The following is a 26938-nucleotide window of genomic DNA, read 5'->3' on the forward strand; positions in this document are numbered from 1 at the left end:
GCCCGTGTCTCTTTAAACTTTGTTTATGCACACAGCAGATGAGCCATGCTTCAGTGATAGCTTCTCACAGAAATCTGGAAGTTAATTTCAAGGCCCATGAGGCCAGAAAATGGAATCACATTTCCAGAACTACAAAAAAACAAAAAGAGAGGGAGGGAGGGAGATGGGAGTGGAGCGAGAGGAAGAGAAAGGATACTTTGCATCGCTGAACCGCAACCCAGGTTCACTGAAGTACAGAAACATTGCGCAGCTTAGGCCAAGAACCGAGAGCGCAGTTACAAGCCACAGGAGAGGAGATTCCAAGGAACTACTTGGCAGATGAAGGAGGAGCTGGATACAGAGAGAGAACAAAGGGATGCACACAGATTAAAAAACAATGGCCTTTAGAAATCCCCGTTTTTCTTGCATAACAAACTACGAAGGGCTAATAGTAAACACTAGCAGCCATTTCCTGCCCCATTTCCCGCCTGCCCCCCTCTTAAATGGAGCTGGGTTTCAACGCATCTATCAGGAGGAAAGAGCTGCAGCTTTATTTACACAGTGCGGGAAGATTATAAATAGCTGGCTTTGGAATGAGGATCATGACGCAGCATTGCAGGAACGACAACAATAACAAGTTAGGCTGCCAGGCACACTTCTCTATCTGGTAACACCATAGCCATTGGGCTGAGCATTACCTCAGACTGTTGCTACTCACTAGCACTGCTGATAAAGGCAAAGAATGTTGATCTTTTTTCCATAAATAACACATGCACTCCAACATGATGCTGCAGTCAGGCACTTCTTTTATCTCCTCGCAACCCCAGCTCATCAGAGGGGTCCCTCACATGAGCTGTATAATATGCAAGGCAGAACTGACTGAAATACCACTATGGATGGATGAATTTGTCCATTTTGGTCTCTCTTGGTTTCTCATTTTTCAATCTGCATCACATTTCTGTGATTTTTTTTTTTTAAGTCTGTGTGAAAAACACCAGCCATTAACAGTGCATTTTCCTTAATGTACACATTTCTGTACGTGGTTTTGCCTAATATACAGTTTTGCACACAGTTTCCCCCAATACGCTGCATATTTGTGCATTGTCTTCTTAATGTATGCAATTTTATCACACTTACGCCCTTTTCTGTACACATTTTCCACACCGCAAAATTCAGAGGTGTGAATTCGAAACACAGCTGTATTTCAGTCCACATATTTTCTCAGGAAGTAAAGCTGAGATAAATGTGGTTGCAATTGTAATGTGGGAACTTGAGGGCATTGTCGCAGACTTGTTCAAAACTGCAGCCTCATCAGGCTAAACTTATCGTGGCTTCTTGCTGCTCCCGAGCTTGCTCACAATGCTGAAATTAAATAAATTTCTCACCATCTGATTGAGATGACCTCTAGCTGACAGCTAAAACAGAAGATCATAGAGCCCCCTACGAGGTATTGACATGTGTGCATGCAGGAGCCAGGCCCTGTGACCAATAGGACTTTGCAGGACTGGGGGCCTTCCTAAGTTTGTTCTGAAGAGGTGAGGCCCATTGGTAACTCACAGCACCTGGTGGCAAGAGCTGGGAAGGGATATAAGGTCAGCATTTCCCTTCGGCTCTTTGCCTGGTGGCAAGAGCTGGGAAGGGATATAAGGTCAGCATTTCCCTTCGGCTCTTTGCCGTAGGTAAATTCTTCCTGCATTTGGCTTCTTGCTTCTTGATCCTTGGGCCCTTGGCTTCTTGACTCCCAGCTCTCTGACCCTCAGACTCTTGGCTTCCTGACTCCTGGCTTCTGGACCCCCGTTCCTGCTCCCACCCCGCCAACTTGCCCCCAGTCCTGACATCCCCTGCTGGGACTTCGATCGCCCGTGAACTGGACCACGACAGGTATCTGTTGCTGGGTTGTGCCTGCGAAGGGGAATGAATGTGTGAATGCTGAATCTTTCAACATGGGTGCTTCAAGATGGCAGCCTCTTATTGCTCTTTAATTGTTGCTTTTCTGTTTTATGTTGCATCTGGAATTGCAACAGAGTATCTACACCAGGGTTGTTGTTGTTTAGTTGTTTAGTCGTGTCCAACTCTTCATGACCCCATGGACCAGAGCATGCCTGTCTTCCACTGCCTCCTGCAGTTTGGTCAAACTCATGGTCATAGCTTTGAGAACACTGTCCAACCATCTTGTCCTCTGTCGACCCCTTCTCATTGTGCCCTCGATCTTTCCCAACATCAGGGTCTTTTCCAGGGAGTCTTCTCTTCTCATGAGGTGGCCAAAGTATTGGAGCCTCAGCTTCAGGATCTGTCCTTCCAGTGAGCACTCAGGGCTGATTTCCTTAAGGATGGATAGGTTTGAACTTCTTGCAGTCCATGGGACTCTCAAGAGCACCATAATTCAAAAGCATCAATTCTTCAGTGATCAGCCTTCTTTATGGTCCAGCTCTCACTTCCACACATCACTACTGGGTACATACACCAGGGTACATTGGCTGATTTTTAAAAAATGTGATCTCTGCTAATGTTCTGGGCACGGATCACCTCAATTTCCTCCCAACTGTTGCTTAATCATTTCTGGAAGTTGTTACCTTTTCCAAGTATTAGACAGCAAAGGAGTTTATGAAGAGTGGCTATCCCTCTAACTGTGCATTCTTTGTGTGGAAAAAGGGTAGCATTCTGCCCGTCCTGAGAAACTGCAGTTCTTTCCCTCTTTGCAGCCAGAGTAATTAAACGCACACACCAGGCAATGAGAACTTTTGAATTAGGGGGCTAATCAGATTAGCAGTGATGGAAAAAGGAAGCAATTAATCAGGTGGAGACCAGCAGCAGGGGCCTTAGAAACAGGAAAGGGAAAATACCAAAAAAGGAACATTCACACCTGTGTAGTTTCTGATCCTGTTCCATTCTCAGATTTTCTGAGGCAGGAGAAAACATGGCGCAGTCATTGGGAGAACAAGGCTGATAACATGAGGATGGCAATGCCCTCTGAACCTGAGCTGAGGCTGATGGGATTTGGAGTCCAGCAGTAATCCCACATTGTATTGGAGAAAGGAAAGAATGTTGGGTGGAACAGCAATTTTTCAAAGAAGCACTTTGCAGAAAGGCAATCACTCAGAGTCTAAAGTGTTCGTACCCAGATTTCTACCAGTTTGGCCAACATGGTGCCCTTCCAGTTGTTGATGAACTCCAACACCCATCAACCCCAGCCATCATGGCCAATGTTCAGGCATGATGAAGACTGTAGTCCAACAATATCAGGAAGGCACCATATTGGCTACTGCTGGACTACACCTTTGGTCTGTGTTTATTTCTGCTTTTTTTATAAAAAAAATACTGTAGTATTCCACACAAACAAAAACAACACATCAGGGAAACATGCAGTAGTATGTGCCATAATTCGGCAAAAGATATTTACATAAGGGTTGATGTAAGGCAAGATTATCTGGGGCGAAAGTTCCACAAATGGGAAGCCACCACTGAAAAGACCGTTTTCATAGTCTCTGCCCACCTCGCTGTGGTAGAAGAGTATCTTAATATTATGAGAGCTCCATGATGCGATGCGCAGAGGAGGTGCAATTCTGCCACACTGGGTCCTGTGCCTAGGGGGCGCCACGGATCGTTGCAGCTATGATGTAGTGAATGGAGCAGAACGGAAGATGAGAGGTGGGTGGGGTGTGCCAAATTTTGGGCTCACACAGGACATCACTGAAATTTGAAAGAGCAAGTTCATCCCCTGCAGTAGATCATAAGTGAGAACAAAGCCACACGGAGGCTGGTTGTTTCTTCTGCATAGTGGTATCTGGTGCTCTTTGGGACTGCTAGGGAGAGCAGCGGTAGGTGGAGCCAGAGCCAATGACAGGCAGTTCTGTCCCCATCCTCTTCCCTGCTTAGTTCTATAATGAGGAAGCTGGCAAGCATTGCCACCTCCTGGACCACTTGTAAGGAAGATGGCAGGCAGGTGGCAGCTACTTGAGGGCACACTGAAAGTTGGCAGGGCAGTACCCCACTCACCCCAATGGACCACCTACTACTGCTCCTACAGACCTCATGAAAGCAGCTGGTCATGCTCAGATTGTTTGACTAGTGGCAAACAGCAACAGGTAAATGTTCAGCCTCCTTTACTTCTAATGCTGCACATTTTGAGGAGAGACAGTGAGATGTAGTGGCTGGAATGTGAGATTCAAATCCCCATGAAGCTCACTGGCTGACCTTGTGGAGATTCATTGGGGAGGGAGGGGAAGCAGTGGCGTAGCGTGGGGGGTGCAGGGGGGGCCGGCCGCACCGGGCGCAACATCTGGGGGTTAGGGTTAGGGGGCGCAAATCCACAGGTTAGGGGGCGCAAATCCACGGGTTAGGGAGCGCAAATTACTTGCCTTGCCCCGGGTGCTGACAACCCACGCTACACCACTGAGGGGAAGCCATGTACAGTGGTACCTCAAGTTAAGAACTTAATTCGTTCCGGAGGTCCGTTTATACCTGAAACTGTTCTTAACTTGAAGCACCACTTTAGCTAATGGGGCCTCCTGCTGCCACTGCACCGCCAGGGCACGATTTCTGTTCTCATCCTGAAGCAAAGTTCTTAACCCGAGGTAATATTTCTGGGTTAACGGAGTCTGTAACCTGAAGCGTATGTAACCTGAAGCGTATGTAACCCGAGGTACCACTGTACATCACCTTGAGCTCCTGGGGGCTGGGGGGGGTAGGATTTAAATGTGATACATAAACAAATAAATCAAAAGATAAGTGGCCCCCCAAAACTATGGCCCAGTCATCTAAAAAACTACTCCTTATGTATCTTTTTCTCTCTCTTTTTTTGCCAGCTGGTGTAACATTCCTCAATCTTTTACCTCCTTGCAGACTGTTTGTCAAGGACAAAGAGAGCCTGGCTTTCCTCAGCAAATAAATAGTTTGCTTTATAAATGCTGTCAAAAATCATGCAGAACCCCAGTTAGTATGCTTTCAAGGACACTCACAAGATATTCCACAGTTAATCATGATGACTCCCCCCGCCCCTCGCACCTAGGGCATTTTCCTTTCTGCTGTTTATATAAGGGAAGGCAGGAAGGTTAATAAGAAAGTATTTGGTGATTCCCCCCACCAGCCCCCACCACCATTCAGCATTTAGTCAAGGCCAATTAGAACCAAGCAAGTCAACAGAACTGCAAAAATCTAGGAAATGCCATTGTCAAATGATTTGATAAATTATTATTATTATTTGTACCTCTCCCATCTGACTGGGTTGTCCCACCCACTCTGGATGGCTTCTAACAGAATGTAAAATACAACAAAAATATCAGGTATTAAAAGCTTCCCAAGGCATGTTTTACTGCCGTCTGCATTAACTTCAATATCATCCCATGCTTAATTTATATTTATATATTGCAACTTATCCTAGCATTTATTTATTGACAGTTTTTAGCCCATTCAGTTTCAAAGCATATGCATAATTGGTCAATATGAGTATGTTAAAGATCTAATGACGTTTTAATATGAAACCCAGTGGAAAGTACAGTGGTATCTCTGGTTGCGAACGGGATCCGTTCCGGAGCCCCGTTCGCAACATGAGCAGAACACAACCCACGTCTGAGCGTCTGCATGTGAGCGTGACGTCATGTTGAGCGTCTGCGCATGTGCAAGCGGCGAAACCCAGAAGTAACCCTTTCTGGTACTTCCGGGTCGCCGTGGGACGCAACCTGAAAAGATTTAACCCAAAGCGTCTTTAACCCGAGGTATGATTGTACCCTTGTTGAAATTGAAGTGACATAGGCAGCAATCCTATTTATTACCCCTGGTCCGACTGAAACCAATAGTGCTTGCTTCCCAGTAGCCAAGCATAAGCTTGCATCCTTAAAAATGGAATCCTAAATATATGCACTAGGATATCAGAGCCACTGAGTTCCCTGGAATTACTTATGAGTCAACATGCTCAGTATTGCTTATTTAACTCAGTCCCTTGATAACATATAAAAACCATGTATTCTACCATGTGAACTCATTAAAAAGATGAGCTGCATAGGCTAGGAAAATAAATAGTTGAGCACATGCTCAGAAAGGGTCTTTGTGACAGCAGCACATAGCAAGCCTTGGAGAAGGGGGGGCGGCTGGAGTTAAGTTTACGAAGGCTCTCGTTGATTTAGGAGCTTCCTTTCAGAGTTCAAATATCCACTGCTTGGCCACGAAGTTTAGCCAGCCATAAAGACACGTAATGGAGTATAATAAATGTATGTTCGCCAAAGTGGCTTGGGCAGTTACTATTAATGACAAGCTGATGAATAGTTTGCCTTCTGTTCAAGAAAACTGCTTGACATCTCTCTCTGGTCCATTTAGTCAGATGGAAAGGGGTGAGAGGGAGGGGAAAATCGCTTATTTGCAACCAACCTTTAAGCATCCAGGAGACAGACCATGATTAAGTCTTGATACCCCCTCAGAGGTTCAGTGAAGGGGCTCTTGAGATATTTGCACAAAGCTTGGTTCGCCAACATGCTTATTAAAGGTTCATGTTGAAAAACTGCTGACAACGTCACTAAATGGTATCTCGACTTGATACAGTTAAGGGAAGACTCTGTCCAGGGTCTTTTCACTGGTGTGGGTGAACCGCAGTTTAAACCCAGCTTTTTCCGAACTGTTTTCACTTAGCAAACTAAATAGTGGCGCATGTCACCAGGGGCCAAGATCCTAGCTGTGTCAGGATAAGGGTGTTGCCCTCTCAATTGGAGTTAACCTCTTGGAGAGACAGGAAAAAGAGTTTTCCTGTGGGTTTGCAGTCCGTTTTCCCTCAACTCCATAAAGCTGATTGCTAAGCAAACTTGGCAGGCAGATACCGTGATTATATCTGACAGATGAATTCATTGGTTGCACAGAGACTAGAGATCAGGCCGGGACAGAATGCAGGAATAAAATGTAGCCTTTAGTTTAAAGGGATTAAAGTCTCATATATATCCTGGCCTCATTTAACTGTTAATATTTTCAGGATTCAGCACTCGGCAGTCACCTATGGGCCCTAGCTATGAAAGCAGGGTGTTCCCCAACTGTGTATCTATCTAGCCAAGGGGATGGGGATGGGAGTCATAACTGCCCTGACTAGGGGGTAATTCAACTCAGTTCCCATTTAAAGCCCAAACTTCCAGATCTGCACTTCCCTAAATAATATGCAAACCAAAATACTATTAGCCTTTTAAACTCGCCCTTCTCTGAATATTGTGATGTTCTCCAAACATTCAATGTTTGCAAAAATTCATACGTGCCTAAATATGAATATAGTAGTGCAAGTAAAATACAAGAGTGCATTATATTTGGGGAAATTGCTTGCTGGTTTTATTTTCCCTGTTGCTTCTTTTTCTAAAAGATCATGTTGTGCTTTGTTTTTATCATTGTGTTGTGATGATTCAATGTTTCTATTGATTTTTTGTTGCAAGCTAATATTTTTAGAGGTGAGCTGTAGTTTAACTGCAGGAAGATCAGTACACATTTAAAATCAAGAAAAGCTTTCTAGCTACGAAAGAGCTATAGAAGTGGCACAAAGTGTTGCTAAGGGTCCAGACTACAGGCCTTGGTGAAAGGGGGGGGGGAGGAATTAGCAAATAAAAGAAAGAACATTTTGAAAGAAAAATTAAACAGGGGAAAATAAAGAGTTCAACATGTTTTACTAGAAGCAGTTAAAAAGACCAAGAGGACTGATATTATTGTTAAAAACAGCTAAGAAAACAGTGGATTTTATTTTAAAGAAACATGGTGAAAAGCAAAAGTTGTGAGGTGGTAAGGCTGAGAGAGGCAAAACGAAAGCCAAAGGAACCAAGTGAAAACACCGTTGGGAGGGGATGGAAGTGTGAGAGAAAAAAGATCTAAGGGGAAACCAGCGATTTAACAAAAACTGTGATGTGACAGAAGAAAAGTGTAGTAACCGGTGTTGTTTAGAATTACTCAGAGATGACAAGACTGAGGGGAAATATGGCGGCCAGATGTAATTGCAGAAACACAGTAACACTCACAAAGCTAGCATTGGCTTAACTGAGGCGTTTAAGTGCTGCCGGGCATGGTCAGTAGCACCACCACAGGTGAGAGAGGGATGGAGCCAAATCCCTCGCCAGACTGGGCTCACACCCAGAGCTGATGTTGCAATGCATGACGAGCAGCAGCTGGGTTTTCACAGGTGACAGCGGGAACATATGAAAATGAACCCGCTTAAGTAAGAGGGCAGACTATTTCTCCCCCCTAAAGTTTAATTTCTATGAAAATTACTTTTTCATATTCATCAAGGTTTAAAAAGAAAAGTCTATACAATCCTGTTTCCTTCAGGAGTTGGACCTGGGTTCCTTGGGTCTGTGGGCTTTAACCAACTGGCCAGCCTGAAGGCCTAGTGAACGCAAAAAACGCGTGACAGGGTTCTTGGTTATTGTGCACACATCTCAGGCCAACATTGAATTGCATCTTACAAGAACGTAAGAAGAGCCCTGCTGGATCCGGCCAATGGCCCATCTAGTTCAGCATCCTGTTCTCACAGTGGCCTAACAGATGCCTGTGGGAAGTCCACAAACAACAACACTCTCCCTACCTGCAATGGAAGGAGAACATAGCTCCTGTGACTATTGATGGATTGATCCTCCATGAATAGGTTTAATCCTCTTCTTAAGATATCCAAGCTGGTGACTATATCTTGTAGGAGCATAGTCCATCGTTTTAGCTATGTGCTGTGTGGAAAAGCTCTTTCTTTTGTCTGTCCAACTTCATTGGATCCCTCCAGGATCTAGTATTATGAGGTAAGGAGAAAAACTTCTCTATATCTATTTTCTCCGTGCATAATTCTATACATCTCTATCATGCCCATCCCAGCACTTTAATCTAGTCTTAGCCTGCTGTATAGAACTGCAAAGCCTAATCACAAATATTATCTCCCCCCCCCCTTCTCCCCAGATATCTTTATTGAAAGTTCAAAAAGTACATAATTATATGTGCACTAAACATGATGAGACGTAAATAAAAGAGAGAGAAAGCCTTAGGCATTTTGACACCTGAAGCCAAATGTCGAAAGAACACCTCCCTGTTCTGGGCTAGGATTCATTTTTAATCACATGCAGAGAAGGGGAATGGAGGCTAGAAAATGATGACCCCACTGGAACCTGTGGCCAGACCAAATGGTTTCTGGTCAACTCATGGTAAGGTTAGGCCTGCCTTTTGCCTGTACTAAAAAGTCCTTTGTCTCTGGAACAGCACCTACATTATAACCACAACATCCTGCTTTGAATTTGAGAAGTCCAATTGGAAGTAAACCACAGGAGTACCCTGTGCTAGAGCAATCCAATATGGCGCCAAACTTCTTCAGCCATCTCTGTTACCACATGGGGAGCTGTATGCAGATCCAGCATCTCCTGACACGGAGCCATCTAGCCAACACCCTAGTCTGCTTAGAGAAATTTCCCACCGTGTTTAATGTGACGGTATAAGCAGTGCTGAATGAAGTGAATGACACCCTTTGTCTTCATTAAATGGCAGTATTGTCAACATTACTATTTGCTGTTGCGAAGCCAATTTTCAAGCATGCTGGCTATTACATCTCCGTGGCCTTTGGGTAATTTGACATTTTTTTATTAAAAAAGTTATATATTTTTCATAAACTTGAACAATAGTTCTGAGATCCATTGGCACACGCTTTTGACAGGGCGCTGGCAGCAGGCAGCGCTCAACAAAGCTTGCCAATGCCTGTGTGCATTCTTCTAAGAATAACTCAGTGTCCAAGAATTTGGCCTGCTCTACCACAACCCATGGCCAGCAGGCAGCTGTTTTAAATTACAGCAGACTGAACTGATACTGGCTTTATTATAGTTGGACTGACACCCCGCTTTCTCTTAATCATCTTAATGTGCCCCCCCCATGCCATTTGGCTGGCAGCTTGCGTGGCACTTATTTATTACACCCAGTGTTTTAAAGATACAAGTGACAGATTGGCGGGATCACCTTGTACACATAGAGCACGATCAAAGAGAAGCTAGCGCAAGCTTCGTTCCAAAGCAGGGGCCACTGTGGGATGAGAGATGGGGTTTTCCTTGGAGAACAAAACAAAGGGAACTGACTTTTTAAAAACAAAACTCTTCTTATTTTTCTTAGAAGGAAAGCACATTGTAAACTGCTTTCTCGTTATTAGCTTCAGTTTCATTTTGAGTTTAGAAGAATTTCACACAGTGTTTATTACACTGCAATTGATGGCCATTGCACAAAATACCTCTCCCCCTTTGAGGACCAGCTGCCAAACAGAACCTTCAAACCCTCCCATTGTCCTTATTTTCCAGGGACAGTCTCAGATTCACAAAGCTGTCCTGGTTTCTGATTTGACCCCGGAATGTCCCACTTTTCCTTAGGACATCCCTATTTTCATGGGAGAAATGTTGAAGGGTATGGAGTTATGCAATACCTGAGCTAAGGAGATAAGCAACTGTACAACCTTTAGAAGACATCTGAAGGCATCCCTGTATAGGGAAGTTTTTAAATGTTTAAGATTTTATTATGTTTTTACATATGTTGGGCTGCGGCAACCCAGTCAGATGAGTGGGTTGTAAATATATTCTGATTATGATTATTGAACAGGGCATCTGTATTTTCATCAGAGAAATGTTGACGCAAATGGGCTTTCCTGCAGGCAATACTAGAAGCAATAATGGGGACCTGGCCTAACACCTCCCAACTCCTCTTCAAGACCATTCTCCAGTAAAGATGATTCCTGAATAGGGCTTTATAGATCTAAAAGTATCATGTTCTTGTGGTCTGAGCCTGTAGTTCAGAGGTCTGCCATCAGAGTCTGATGCAAGTGGGGTAGTGTCTCAGACCAATCTTAGCCCATGAACTGATTCAAATAGGGTGTCCACTTGTGTATTTTAAACACACAATTTAGGGTCCCAATGAACTGGAAGCTGTAGATCTCTTGCACAAAAAGCATAATGCACTCTTCATATCTATACCAGGCAGGCCAACCCACAGGCTTCCAGTTGCCTACCAGTCACGGGCAGAGGAAGAGGAGTGAGGGGGGAGCGCATCGCAGTGGCGTAGCGTGGGTTGTCAGCACCCGGGGCAAGGCAAGTAATTTGCGCCCCCTAACCCATGGATTTTAGCAGGGGGCAGAGAGCTGCGAGTAGGAGCGCCCCCCCAGATGTTGCGCCCGGTGCGGCCGGCCCCCCCTGCACCCCCCACGCTACGCCACTGGCGCATTGCCCCCCGCAGCACGATCCTGGTGGGGTGCCATTGCGGCTGACCCCCCTGCGCTGGGCGCCAGGGCACACGCCAGCCCCGCCCCCGCCTGCTCCGCCCCCGCCTGCTCCGCCACCACTACCAGTCATAGGGATTGATGTTGTACATCTTTGATGCCTTTTGCCCTGAAAAAGTCTCTGACTCTTGAGCAAGCATGGTTTACAGGAGCTTTCCAGACCAGTTTCTCTGATTTAACAAATGAAGTCCTTAACATATCAAAGTGTCTTGTCAGACCGTTGGTCCTTCTAGCCCAATATTGTCTATAGTGACTGGAAGCAGTTCTCCAAGATTTAAAGTGAGAACATTCCCAAGCATAACTGGAGATAGGCATGGCGGAGACATTAGTCTGCATTTAAAAGTGATTTGACAAGTTTGCATTTACCAAAACAATATCCTTCAGAATTTGCTCTTATATGAACAAAAATGCATTTATTGGTGTAAAAAGTATGCACTAGAATGTATAGGCCAGTGAATATAACATGCAAAACTGCATTATATTAGGGAGAATGGCTTACAAAATGTGCTTATTAGTCAAAACTGCATATAAAACGTGTATTTTAGGAGAAATCTTCAGTAAAATGCTGACAATTTTTATAAGGATTTTTTTTAAAAAAAAAGTTAGCAAATTGCTGCAGAAACGTGGAGAACCTACAGAAATTGACAGATTCCTCAATCCCCAGCAAAGCAAAAGGTTTTCTCCTGTACAGCAGTCTGCCCTTCGTAAAGGTAAAGGGGCCCCTGACCATTAGGTCCAGTCGTCGCCGACTCTGGGGTTGCCGCGCTCATCTCGCTTTATTGGCCGAGGGAGCCGGCGTACAGCTTCCAGGTCATGTAGCCAGCATGACTAAGCCGCTTCTGGCGAACCAGAGCAGCGCACAGAAACGCCGTTTACCTTCCCACCGGAGCAGTACCTATTTATCTACTCGCACTTTGATGTGCTTTCGAACATAGTCCAGTCCTAAAAATCTGAGTTCAGAGATGGAGCTGACATTCTGCTAAGCATTCTTAGGTTTGCCATTTGCAGATACAGTCCTAAGAATACTTACTTCTACCTAAGTGTGTTTAGGATCCAGATGTAAGTCTTGCTGAACTGGATGAGAAATTCCCCACTCTGATGTGGAATTGCAAGTAAAGCAGGGAAACTGTGTTGCATTGGCTGAAATTTAAACATAGCAGACTCCTTCCTTTGTTAAAAAGAGCAGTATGCTCCCCCCAAAAGAATTCCTGGAATGTAGTCAGCAAGGAACTATATTTAATTATATTGAAATGGGATCCTAATTTTATTATACATGGCTACTTTTGCTGATAGCAGAAATAAGAGAAAGATGTTGATGAAATAATACTTTCCTAAGAGCTGAAGTAGTAAGCGAGATGCTAAAACAACCGCAGGTAAGGCATTGTAGCATGTATTGATGATTATTTTTTGGAATTAAATGTTCCATAAAAGATGTTGTTGGGGGCATCTGTGATCTCAAACAAGGAATAATCCCAATGGGAAGCAAGAAGTGTTTTTGATTATTATCTTGAAAGTCTAAAATTCCTTAGGTGAAATTTAGTATGAAATGCATCCATGCAATGATGAAGGTGTGTGTGTATGTCAACATCTGTGCTTTATTAAATCTGAAATATTTTTACTAGGCAGTGAACTGGAGAGACCAAATTCCCTGATAAAACCAGAAACTCCTGGAATGGGTCTTTGAAGACATTCCTTGCTGCATTGTTCTTGAAGTAAATGTAAGCATTGTAAGCCCACTCTTCCCCTTCAAGTGTGACAAAGCTTACAATACTATCAGTTTCTCTGATTTTTGTACAACGTATTTAGAATGCATTATCTGAAGCTGCCAGAGCTGTGGCACACAACTGCAATCCGAAAAGGGGATTTCTGCCCTTTGCACCCCCACCAAACACATAGACAACAGGAAGGCATAAACCAAAATGTATATTGTTCTACAGCTGGGCAGTCAACAGAAGTGAACATTTTCTCCTTCACGCCAAAGCAGTAGCAATGCAAAAGTCCACAGACAGAAACAGCTAAGAACAAATAAGCCAGTGCTGAGGGAACCATTATGGTACACACATTGTAAGGTAAAAAGGTAAGGTAAAGGACCCCTGGATGGTTAAGTCCAGTCAAAGGCGACTATGGGGTTGTGGTGCTAATCTCACTTTCAGGCCGAGGGAGCCGGCGTTTGTCCACAGACAGCTTTCCGGTCATGTGGACAGCACGACTAAACTGCTTCTGACACAACAGAACACCATGACGGAAACCAGAGCACACAGAAATGCCATTTACCTTCCTGTCGCAGTGGTACCTATTTATCTACTTGCACTGGCGTGCTTTCGAACTGCTAGATTGGCAGGAGCTGGGACAGAGCAACGGGAGCTCACCCTGTCGCAGGGATTCAAACTGCCCACCTTCTGATCAGCAAGCCCAAGAGGCTCAGTGGTTTAGACCACAGAGCCACACACTCTGTAGTGAAGGCTGAAAGCAATGCTGCAAGGGGACACCATAAGTCACACTGACAGCATGGTAGGAACAGAAGAAACTGTCCCGATGTGGCCCATGTCCCTTGCACATGAGTAGGCCAGCAAGCCCATTCTGTCCCAAGTCCATGAGAAAATTTTTTTTTAAAAAAATAAAATCCTAAAATCCACACACTTCCAACCAATTTAGATTGTTTTGGAAGACCAATGACCTCCCTGGTTTGTTCATTCTTTTCAGACAACTGTTTCCAGATGCCTGTAGCAGCTAGAAATTACAGCCATTTCTATGCTTTTCAGTAAAAAGCCTCCAGAAACAGCAGTGCATTAATGGTGGCTGGGTAACTGTACAGAGAAGAAGATGGCTGCCCTGATGTACCTCTGGAGGATGCCATCTTTTTCACTGTGACACGTCATTTTAAGGCTACCAGGGACGTGCTAAAATGTAGTGAATATTGTTTTGAGTTTCTGGGGCAGCAGACCCCCCCCCCCCACACCTCTCTACATTCAGTGTAGGGTTGGAATTTGAGCAAACTCCTAAATTCCTGAATTTAGCAAAGGTAGGGTTGCCATATTTCAGACAGTGGCAACTCTAAATCTGTCAAGTTCCAGATGAAAAAAGCCTGTATGTATGTATGTATGTATGTATGTATGTATGTATATTATACAACAAGAGCAACTGTTTAAGAATTGGTCCCTGCCCCTTCTCCTTATTCTCCTTTGTGTGTCGTTCTTTAAAAAATATGTAAGCCTGCAGGTGGGGCTGTCCTGTTTTAATTTATTTTAAATTAAGTCTCTAAGGGAGCTTTTTGGCTGAAGAGCAGGGTACAAATGCTCTAAATAATTAAATAAAATAAAATGATGAATTTTCATGAGGATCACACATCATAGAAATGTGGGGAACTAAATTTAAAATGGGGAAATAAAAGAAACTGAAAGGAAGCAAAATTCAAAGATTCATCCAACCCCCAGAACGAATGTCACTGAATGTGATTTTTGAGGAGAGCCTTAAATGCGACATTTATTCTATATGAAGTTCCTCATTCAGCTATGGATACATGTGCACATACACTAACGGAGAAAGAGAGTACTGTTTCCACATATGAATATCCCTGGCTAAATCAAGGGCTATTGAAACAATTCCCCCTGGGAAATAAACCTTATTGTCAATAGCCACCTGATCCAGCCATAAATGGCTTGTTCTAAATTCTCTCAAAAACTGCTTTCCTGCTAATTAGTTACATCTTGTCCATTTTGAGGGACTGAACATGGGAGCTATGAGGGGAAAGTTGCTTTCATCTTATTCTTGTCATGCCCCATTTTCTAAACGTTTGATACTCACTTTTTCGTAGCATTAGTTTGTGGTGGAAACAAGAATTGGTAGACTTGGCCTGTGTACCTGTGTCGTCTGTGTGTGTGTGTGTGTGTGTGTGTGTGTGTGTTTAAAAAAACCCTCTTTAATTGAAAAGCAAGATCACTAAGAGGCCAAGCTGTCAGCTCACACTTGCTTTCCCTTAAAGTCAATTTTGAAGAGGAAGCCAAGCGAGAAATCAAGGCACACACAGACTTCTCGTGTCACTGGGGGTATTGCACTGTCAAGTCAGGAGCTGTGAAATGGGGGAAATCCAGATGAGCATGAAAATCATACTGACCACTAAAGCAAGCTAACAGTTGTTAACCTTGTAAACCTTTAAGACAACAGCCCAGCTGACTTAAATTTGACTTGAATGGTTACAGTCTCAGGAAGAATTAAAGTCAGTGACTGTTGCAAAGCTAGCTGCAGATGAAGGGGAGGGCAAGAATTCCTTCTCGTGGGAACTGTAATGAAATGTGACAAGGCTGCTCCATGTAGAATCATGAGCTTAGCTCTTAGGTAATTCTTGGTATAGACTGGAACTAGCTAGTAAGACTCCCTGGACAAAACCAGGTCAAAGATGCCCCAGTCATCCTCCCCTTTGTTGACTGTGCTTTGGAAGCATTTCACCATATTGTAAACAACTTCCATGAGCATCCCCACTCATACTCACATTGAAATCAATGTATTGACTTTGAGTATGATTCATGTTAGGTATTACTCCATATTCTAAAAATGTAAGGGCACTTCCAGATTGCCGTTGTTTCCAAGTGAGGTTCAATCACCTACTGGCAAATTCAGGGTTGCCCAATTATAGTTGAATGGGAGGTCTTGTACAAGAAACCGACTTCCCCCAAAGATTGGGCTTTTTGCAGTAAGGAAAGTGATGGGGAATCACACCGGAAAGTGTGAACTAACACTTTCTTTGACGCAACGTCATCTAATATCTCTGCAAACAAATAAAGGATGACTTTCCATTAAACATTCAACGCCATCTAATCTCCTTGCAAACCAAACAGGATGAATGCTCATTAAATAGCCAACGTCATCTAATCTCCTTGCTAACAAATCTGAACACTCAGTAAACACGTTGTGGGGAAGTACCCTAAGATGAGAAGTCACCTCCTGTTGATTCACTCATAGCACAAGTGACAATGGAATCCATTATGTCACTTCAGCTATGTAAATAACTGTTGTTCTGCCATTTCACCTCCATACATATAGCATAGATTGTTTATTTATATATTTAGCATAGATGAGGAGGACTCCACCCATTTGCCCTGTCCACAAATGACTATGTGTTCAGTAGACTAAATGGAAGCAGTGCCTATGCAGCTGAAATGTGGATATTGGCAAATGGAAGGAACTGACCAGCCGCTTGTCAGTGACTACAGTCAATAACTGCCCATCAATGGAAAGACTTTGCAAGGGTAGATTTAGAGCTGTGGAATCATAAAGTGTGGTAAGTCACTCCCCCCCCCCAAAAAAAAAGTTAACTCAGAGTAGTCAGGGAACAAAAGAAACATGACACTTTTGAATCTGTCTGGTTTGACAGATTTTATTTATCTTGTGAACAGTGTAGATAACAGCCTCTCGCTGCCCTGAGCATTCACTTACCTATGAACCTAATGATTGCGATTCCTTGCTTTGCATAAATGTTACTGAAGTCACTCTTGCCAGGAGACAAGGCGATATTATAAGATAATGTAACTCTGTCATACTTAACAACTTTTTAATGTATATGTCCCCAACTCTTTGGATTTATTAGTTTCAAAAGGTTTCGCTGTCTAGGAGGCGGGGGGCTTCCTGTAGTCTGGTTATAATTTTGTTGTATGTGGATAATGGTGTGACAGACACATGGAGGTAGGCCTGGGTTCATTGAGTGAGTACAGTCCTGCCACCTACTTCGAGTGTTTATCATGCGCATGGAGGGCTAATGAAGGCGTGTAGCCTTGGCCACATTCACACCATGCTTTTAGAGCACTACGGTGCCACTTTAAACAGTATATCGTCTCCAAAAGAATTCTGGGAGCTGCATTTTGTTAAGGCGTTGAGAGATGTTAGGAGGCCACTGTTCCTCACACAGGGGTGCAATTCTCGGAGTGTTTTAACAGTCAGTCACTCCCAGAATTCTTTGGGGTAAGCCATGGCTGTTTAAAGTGGAATCATAGGGCTTTAAATGTGAGGTGTCAGTGTGACCCTAGTGCAGTCCAGCTTGGTTTGTAGAGTGGGATCCTTTAATATATTGAAGAGGTGTTAAAAGATTGAAGCAAGTGTCCCATTTTTAAAGTAATGCCATTCTCACTGCATTCAACACAGCTCAAGTTGATTTACTTGAGTTGAAAGAATCTGGCACCGGACACAAAACCACGCTAATAATAAGCCATTTTTATTTTCTTTGACTGCGCCTCCGACGGCCTGACTTTGTTTTTCCCTCCTCCATCATGTTGTCAAATGGAATAATCATCAGAATGTTTTTTGAATTTAAGCCTCTCTCCCAAAGGCAAAATAAAAACACCCACTGCTTTATTTTCTCGGCTTCTTCCCTGCAACAAGGAACTGGCGTTTGCCATTTATCTGGAAGACTAGAGTTGGCAGACGAAAAAGATAACATTCTGGACATATTTCCTCACATTGTTTTACCTGCTTTAAGTGTTCACAGATGGTTTTCTTGAAATCTTGTTTTATATGTTATTAGAAAGAGATACACATACCTTGAAGACCACACCTAGCTTCAGAAGCATTCCAGTTACAACTTAATCCAACTCTGTGCCAAAGATGGCTTAAGAATTTACTTTATAATATCCTCTTTCTTTCGCACTCAGCATCCATGGAGCTCCTGGGTATAGCCTGTCGCTTGAATGCCCCCTCCAGACTCACAAAGCAAATTCCATCCCTTATGTTTGGTCTGAGCAAAATGGCACCATTCCAGGGAATGTTAGTCACGCTTAAGTCCTGTTGCAGTCTATGGGGCTTAAATTAGTCACAACTACCTTGTCCCACTGGCTTCAGTGTGATATAAAGACAGCTAGTTTTCTCTGAATTTCTCTCTGGAATGCATCAGATTCTTAATCAAAGAACTGGGAACCATTGGCACTCACTGAACAACTATCACAATAAAAAGATGCTAGTAAGAATAACTGGAGTTGTACCTTATTAAGTATTACCAGGTATATGGGCTGGACCAAGTTTTCAAGGTCATCTGGAATCCAATGAATATTCACGATCTGTCCTGGTGAATGAGAGGAGAGGATTCCTGCTACCTGAAGTTATGGGGGAGGGGGCAGAGAAATTCCCTCTAAAAGCAAATTCAATAGTGTCTGTTTAGATGAGAAATTGCAGTAACCAAAAAAGAAGGCAGTGATTTCTATATACTTGTGGGGAGGGAAATTACTTAGGCAGAAATATATGCATTTGTAAATTGATAGAAAAATACTTTTCCTCACATAGCCTAACAGCACACCCTGCAAGATTTTTTTTTTGGGGGGGGGGCAAATCAGGACACACACACCCCACACCATCCTGCTGCTTCTGTGATCTGGGATGCCCTACTTAAAATGGGACAGTTGCAGCGTATGTAACAAGGCTGTTTCCAATATTGCGGCATCTAAATAATGTTGGTGGCAGCAGGTCCTAGATGGTTGGGTGGGGAGAAAAAGGAAAGAAACTAGTCTGGTTGAAGACTGAAGTCTTCTCTGGGCAGTCTTCCTCACCATGTGGGAATAAGGTGCGTAAGGGCCACAGGATTGTGTGCTCTGGCCCTGCCCCAAGATCATTGCCACTTCCAGTCCTAAAAGTCTGAAGGTGTACGCTCATTCACCTCCCAGCAACAGACAACTCTGTAATATCAAGAGCTCCCAGTTGCGGGGAAAGTTTCTAGATGTGTTCAGCTGGATACACAAAGGTTGGAGGCAGAGTTTATACCCGCTGAAACTGGGGTCGTGGGCCCTGAGGGCACACTCTGGAGCAGAGGCACCAGTTTGCCCCCAAGATTGAGGGCCCCTGGTGCACAGCACGCAGAGGAGCTGTGATGCGCAACACATGTCACACGTGTGACATCACACACCCATGCCACATGCTGGGCCCCCTCAACGTTGAGGGGCCCCAACCCCCTTCCAACAAATATTGAGGGGGCTGAAGACACTTCAGTCCCCTAGAGTTGGCGTGTCTGCTCTGGAGAATGAAGGGAACCTCCTCTGTGCTGGAAGTCACATTCAGCTATTCCAGGAACTTAGTGTGCAGACACCCAGGAGACGACACAGTTGCAGGGTTTGTTTTATTTTATGAAGAGCCCTAACAGTCTTGCAATGGAATGGTTTTATAAACTTAATTAGATTAGATAGTGCTACGTGCAAAGCATATTTCAAGTTCCCAGGCTACTGGGAGTTTGAGACACAGTAACAACAATGGCTGCTCACCCGTTTTTTTAAAAATACGGTTTTTGATTTAAAAGTGCATTGCTTTGCACAATATTAAGGTGCTCCAGGTTCCATTTTTAACATTCCCTATGTTGCCAGGGGTAACCTATTTAAAAAGGGCATGGCAAGCCCAGACCCTCCATGTGTCCCTATTTTCCAGGGACATCCCTGATTTAGAGAAGCCGTCCCAATTTCTGATTTGATCTCAGAATGTCCCACTTTTCCTTAGGATGTCCCTATTTTCATTGGAGAAATGTTGGAGGGTTATCTGACCTCCGAGCCAACTGAAGGCAATCCTGTACAGTGGTACCTCGGGTTAAGAACTTAATTCGTTCCGGAGGTCCATTCTTAACCTGAAACTGTTCTTAACCTGAAGCACCACTTTAGCTAATGGGGCCTCCCGCTGCTGCCGCGCCACCGGACCACAATTTCTGTTCTCATCCTGAAGCAAAGTTCTTAACCCGAGGTTCTATTTCTGGGTTAGCGGAGTCTGTAACCTGAAGAGTCTGTAACCCAAGGTACCATTGTATAGAGAAGTTGTTATTTTTTATTTTTAAAAAGTTTAATGTTTTATTACGTTTTTATACATGTTGGAAGCTGCCCAGAGTGGCTGGGCCAAACAAGTAAAATGTGTGGGGTAAAATTATCATTGTGGAATGGGACGTCCCTATTGTCATCAGAGAAATGTTGGAAGGTATGCAAGCTCACTATCCTGAAAAGGGTAAACTAAACAGAAGCTGCTGACTTTCAGTTCATGGCATCTAGTCCTGAATGTGTGCCTGGATCATGAAGTCATGCCAGTTCCTTGGTCTCTAGCATTCGGGGTGTGAGATATGATTATAAAAAGGCCACAAAAGATTTCATTGCCAAGCACAGCACTCTGAAAAGTGATGCCATTTAACAACGGGTGAATCATCCTACCAACCCCTCCCCGCATGTTTCAGGTCAAATATGATTATCCCTCGGGAGTCTATTGGCTGTTTCTACACACAAGTCTCTCTCTCTCTCTCTCACACACACACACACACATACACACACACACACGCACACACACAAAATAAAGGTAAAGGTACCCCTGCCCGTACAGGCCAGTCATGTCCGACTCTAGGGTTGTGTGCCCATCTCACTTAAGAGGCCGGGGGCCAGCGCTGTCCGCAGACACTTCCAGGTCACGTGGCCAGCGTAACATCGCTGCTCTGGCGAGCCAGCGCAGCACACAGAAACGCCGTTTACCTTCCCGCTAGTAAGCGGTCCCTATTTATCTACTTGCACCCGGGGGTGCTTTCGAACTGCTAGGTTGGCAGGCGCTGGGACCGAGCAACCGGAGCGCACCCCACCGTGGGGATTCGAACCGCCGACCTGACGATCGGCAAATCCTAGGCACTGAGGTTTTACCCACAGCACCACCCGCATCTCAATAGGCCTACATAATTGTTATAGATGCCAAAGACAAAAGAGGGGGAAATGTTTTTTGTTTTAATGTATCAGGGTTGTAGAGGATGGAGACAGGGAGGGGGTGGGAGAGATGTAAATTGCGTGCTTTAAAACTTAGCCATCTAGAAAGGGTTTCTCCGTAAGGACATTAAGTCCAATGTCTAAAATTACTGAGCTTCACCCCTGGGTGAGCCAGGAGGAATCCCCCCCCCCCTTTCTTTTACCAACAGGCTACATGAAGAAGAGTTTGGATTTGATATCCCGCCTTTCACTCCCTTTAAGGAGTCTCAAAGCGGCTAACATTCTCCTTTCCCTTCCTCCCCCACAACAAACACTCTGTGAGGTGAGTGGGGCTGAGAGACTGTGACTGGCCCAAGGTCACCCAGCAGCTGCATGTGGAGGAGCGGAGACGCGAACCCGGTTACCCAGATTACGTGACTACCGCTCTTAACCACTACACCACACTGGCTCTCATGCAAAACATCTAGCAGAAAACATATGGGCTGATTAAGTTTTCCTTTTTTTTATTGAAACAGCAGGCAGGGCAAATTTACATGTAATTGCGCCTGGAGCCAGATGCCTTGTATTTGCATATACCAAAAGTACTCCGAGTGGCAAAGTTAATTAGGATTACAATTGCACACACCTTTGGGAGGGACTCACGTATAACTCATGTCGGAGCACAAAAGGCCGATCTGTTTTCAGTGCGCCATCAAATTAGGCCCCTTAATTAGTCCCGGGGAAAACAAACACCCCAGGTGACATCAGCACATTTGGGCTGGCAATTTATGCACAGCAAAGTTGACTGGCTCTAATTACTCAGACTGTTGTTCAAAACACATAGCAGTTGTTCTCAGATGGAAGGGAACAATACAAGGGGGGAAATGCGAAAAGAAATGAAATGAAAGAGGTGCAGCCAATTGGGCACCAGCTATTTCCACAGGGGTTTGAATCAACTCTTTAAACCAGCGGTTCTCAGAGTCTGGTCTCTGTATTATACCCAGGTGGAGTGGGCTAACTGTTAAGGAGAACATAGCACCCAGCACTCTTTAGCTCTTTCCTCAGCCTGGGAGAAGCCTTGCTGCAGGCCTGTGTTTCGAACCCTTGCAGGGGGCTGCATAAAAAAGGTAAAGGTACCCCTGCCCATACAGGCCAGTCTTGACAGACTCTAGGGTTGTGCGCCCATCTCACTTAAGAGGCCAAGGGCCAGCGCTGTCCGAAGACACTTCCGGGTCACGTGGCCAGCGTGACATCGCTGCTCTGGCGAGCCAGAGCCACACACGGAAACGCCGTTTACCTTCCCGCTAGTAAGCAGTCCCTATTTATCTACTTGCACTTGACGTGCTTTTGAACTGCTAGGTTGGCAGGCGCTGGGACTGAACGACGGGAGCGCACCCCGCCACGGGGATTCGAACCGCCGACCTTTCGATCGGCAAGCCCTAGGCACTGAGGCTTTAACCCACAGCGCCACCCGCGTCCCAGGGGGCTGCATAGGTCCCTCTTAACCTCTGCAGAGCCAGAATTCTACCATCAGGGTTCAATAAGCAACACAGAGAGATGTAGAGAGCTATCTTTTTGACATGAGAATCACCCAGCGTTAGGAATCTCTAGAGCTGCTTCCATTCAAAGGTAGCATTTCCTCTGCTGTACAATAGGCCCGGGATGCGGGTGGCGCAGAGCCTTGGGCTTGCCGATCAGAAGGTTGGCGTGAGCTCCCATTGCTCGGACCCTGCTCCTGCCAAGCTAGCAGTTCGAAAGCACATCAATCTGCAAGTAGATAAACAGGTACCACTCCGGTGGGAAGGTAAACGGCGTTTCCGTGAGCTGCTCTGGTTCTCCAGAAGCAGCTTAGTCATGCTGGCCACATGACCCGGAAGCTGTACACTGGCTCCCTCGGCCAAAAAGCGAGATGAGCGCCGCAACCCCAGAGTCGGCCACGACTGGACCTGATGGTCAGGGGTCCCTTTACCTTTACAATAGGCCCAGCTCCCCACAAGGTGGCCAGCCCTACCATTAGACCATGGGTAGGCAAACTAAGGCCCAAGGGCCGGATAAGGCGCAATTGCCTTCTAAATCCGGCCCACTGACGGTCCGGGAATCAGCGTGTTTTTACATGAGTAGAATGTGCACTTTTATTTTAAATGCATCTCTGTGTTATTTGTGGGGCATAGGAATTCATTCATTATTATTTTTTCAAAATATCGTCCGGCCCCTCACAAGGTCTGAGGGACAGTGGACCAGCCCCCTGCTGAAAAAGTTTGCTGACCCCTGCATTAGACAGAGTGAGATGCAGGCACCTCAGGAAGTTGAATTTTGGGTATTATAAAAAGGCACCAAGTTGTTGTTTTGCTCATTACTGCTGGGGAGGGGGAGAAGAGCTTGTGGGATTTTCTGCTTCGGGTACCAAAATAACTCTGCCCTACTATCACACACCTTGACTCAGAACTCATCTGCCTCAGGTAGCAAAATGTCTTGATCTGGGATTGCCTGGGTGTAACCACTGCAGGCTTTAACAGCTATAAATATGGAATCATAAATGAATAACTTTTCCTGTAGTTTTAAGTGTTGTATGATCTCGTTTTAATTGCATGTCACTAGGTATGGGTGAGAATTGTGATCCAGTCTGCATATACAGAATGAAACTTCCTGCTTAACTCTTTCCAAAACAACATGCAAACTGAAATGGTGCCAGCCATTCCTCAAAACCTTCACTTCTCTGAATTTTGCAATGCAGTTGCCCTGTAATATGCAAAAAAATATGTTTGCTAAAGTGTGAATGAGAATGCATATATTCATGAAAATAACATACAAAAATGCCTTTTATTAGGGAAAATTGCCTTGCAAAAATATGTGTATTGAGCAACTTTGCAAGCAAATATGGATGCATTTGGAGAATTTGACCAAGAGGCCAGAATCCACTATCCTGGTGTGCTAGTAAAAGCCAATGCAGGACTCCCATGAGCACAACAGTGAGCGTTCTTTCTCCCTGTCTCTCCTGCCCCCAAACTCCCTGCTCCCCACACCTCCCCCAGATCCACTCTGGAGGGTCAGGAGAAACCCCAAAACAGTGGGGGGAGGGATCGTCACTGTGTGATGCTGAATTCCACCCTAAAATGCTGGTCGGTTTTTATAAGGACCTAAGAAAAATCACTTGCTGATGTAGTGCACTGAACTTAAGGTGGGGGGAAATGTGAAACTGAAATGGACAGATTCACCCATTCGTAAATGCAGCTCAACCTGTCCTCCAGCTGAAGGGTGGGGAACACATTTAAGAAATGTATAAAGGTAAAGGTACCCCTGCCCATACGGGCCAGTCTTGCCAGACTCTAGGGTTGTGCGCTCATCTCACTCTAGAGGCCGGGAGCCAGTGCTGTCCGCAGACACTTCCAGGTCACGTGGCCAGCATGACAAGCTGCATCTGGCGAGCCAGCACAGCACACGGAACGCCGTTTACCTTCCCGCTGGTAAGCGGTCCCTATTTATCTACTTGCCCCCGGGGGTGCTTTCAAACTGCTAGGTTGGCAGGCGCTGGGACCGAGCAGTGGGAGCGCACCCCGCCGCGGGGATTCGAACCGCCGACCTTTCGATCGGCAAGTCCTAGGCGCTGAGGCTTTTACCCACAGCGCCACCTGGGTCCCTAAGAAATGTATACATGCATATAATATGGGGGATGGGGGGTGCAGCTTGATTTAAAGAGCAAAAAGGGCATGTGATGGGATGCTGAGGCCTCTCCATGCCCATTTGGACCTCCTACAGACTTTCTCATTATGAGACATTTTCCTCCTGGCCAGGTTCTTTTCTGGCTGAGGGTAGAGTGACCTGTAGTGGGATAAACTGGGAGTGGGAGGTGGAGGGAATCCAGCAGACCACCCCATGCACCCACCCCCTACTTTATGTTTGAGTCAAACCCACACATAAGGCGAAGGTTCCTCGCATCTAGTTTGGCCCTAAAATGGCTGCAAAGGTGTACATTGAACAAAATGGGGGCTGGATAGAAAAAAGAGGGAGCTCTTACATTATTGTACTCTCGAGATCCCAATGCTTGCCCTCTCTGCTTGAATTATACCTAGGGGAAACACAGTCATGTACATAGACCAGCAATCCAGGCATAGTTTAAGAGCGCAAATCGCAACGGGAACAATAATATATTAATTTCCTCAGCTTTCTTTCATTCTAAATGCTTTTGTGACCCTGCCTCTCTCCTATTCAGCATATTTCAGATTTTAAAGACTTCTTTGCAGAGAAATAAAATACAGGGCACGCTTTATGATTTAAAGACAGTGGAAGTATTCTTTTTAACTTTTTTTAAAAAACACCCGTAAAGCTGAAGAGCAGCCAAGGCATTGTTTAAAAGCCAAGATTTTATTGCAAGCTGTTATTGAAATTCAGGGTGGTCTTGCTTCTCCACCAAATTGTGGACTTCGTAAGCTTCAAACTCTACTAAATGCAACTTTGAATTTAAATGCCAGAATGTGCATGGTCTTATCACAAATTTTGGACTATGATGGCCTCTAGTACTGAAACTGCAGATTGCTTTGACTAAAAATACAGCCAACCTGGTGTAGTAGATGGTTATTGTTCTGGGCTGGGAAGAGCCAATTCAAATTGAGCCATGAAACTCCCTCTACATCAGTCACCTAGCTCACCTCACAGGGCTGTCATGAAGTTAAAGTGGAAGGGGAAAGAGAATCATGTATGCACACTATTAAGGGAAGAGTAGATGAAGAGTGGGATAAAAATGCATTAGCTGGAATGTTGTTATGTATAATTGCTTAATTCACACTGAAATGGAGAATGCCTATATTGCAGAAAGGGTTTAACTGGAAGATTCCATTGAAGCTCAAGAAGAACTCTCTAAGCACTATTGTTCTCTGCTAGCTAACATGCGAGGCTACTGAATTGCAAATCACGATTTTGAAGGGAGTTACCCTGGTCTTTTGTTCCCAGATGTGATAATGGCTCTCCAGGAGCTACATAGCCTTAGGCAGGATAAAAGCTAATATATAAGATGCTGAGCTTGTGCTGGACATGCACATGATCTTATGGAGCTGTTTGGATGGATCATTCACTGTTTTTTGTTCTGTTTTGATTTAAGTTCTGCATGTAAAGCTTTGAATCTGGTCAACATTTTATTCCAAAAGGAGTCAGTTTTTATGCATCCAGTCACTTCAAGCTGAGCAGTATTAATATCTGCAGTACATGAGACATTTATCAGGTAATTTGAAACTGTGCTGTCCCTTCCACCTAAACTATGGTGGGCCCCTTCCACTTTGGCAGTAGTCCAGCACCCTAGTAGCATTATCTTCACACTTGTTTCTTGTCCAGAGGCAGGGCATCCCAGGATGATGTAGCAGATAGCCATTAGACCTAACCCACAGTGTGAAGTTGGAGGCCAGCTGTGTCACTCTTCTGTCACTCTCCTCTGTCTCTCTCTCTCCCATCAGTGGTAGGGAGAATCAGGAGTCATGACTGGAAAGTAAAGCCTGGGGGGGAAACTTATTATTGTTCATTTATTGCTACTCATACATTATCTCAGTAATGCTATGACAGCTCATTTGGGTTGTGTAGTATCCTCATCCTCATCACTGATGAAGAACTGAGGATGAGGGAATGTGGCTTACATGAGATGAATTTGTGCTTAGTGTTAAATTCGAATAGAAGACTTTAACTGCTAATGCTCAATAGCTGCTGCATTGCGCCTGCACTGCTAAACAGACACGACATGGATATGGTTTTCAACATGATAAGGTCCATGTGGCAACTAAACTGTGAGCCTCTAGATGTTGTTGGACTCTTAACTCCCAGCAGCCCTTGCCAGCATGGCCCAATGGTCAGGGGTAATGGGGGTTGAAGTCCATCAACATCTGGAATGCCAAAGGCCTGAATCACTTCTCCTTAGGTGACGAAATGAGTCAGGCTGCCCCTGAAAAACACCCAAAGTTCTGGAAAAGCAGGGAGGGGTGTGAGATAAATTATGCAACCAAATCCAGCCATACATACTCACTTAATACAGGAAAATATGTGTGCTTTGCAACATTTATTGCTCTGTGGAATA

Source organism: Podarcis tiliguerta (genome assembly GCF_965153285.1).
Source record: "Podarcis tiliguerta genome assembly, chromosome: 10".
Lineage (NCBI taxonomy): Eukaryota > Metazoa > Chordata > Lepidosauria > Squamata > Lacertidae > Podarcis > Podarcis tiliguerta.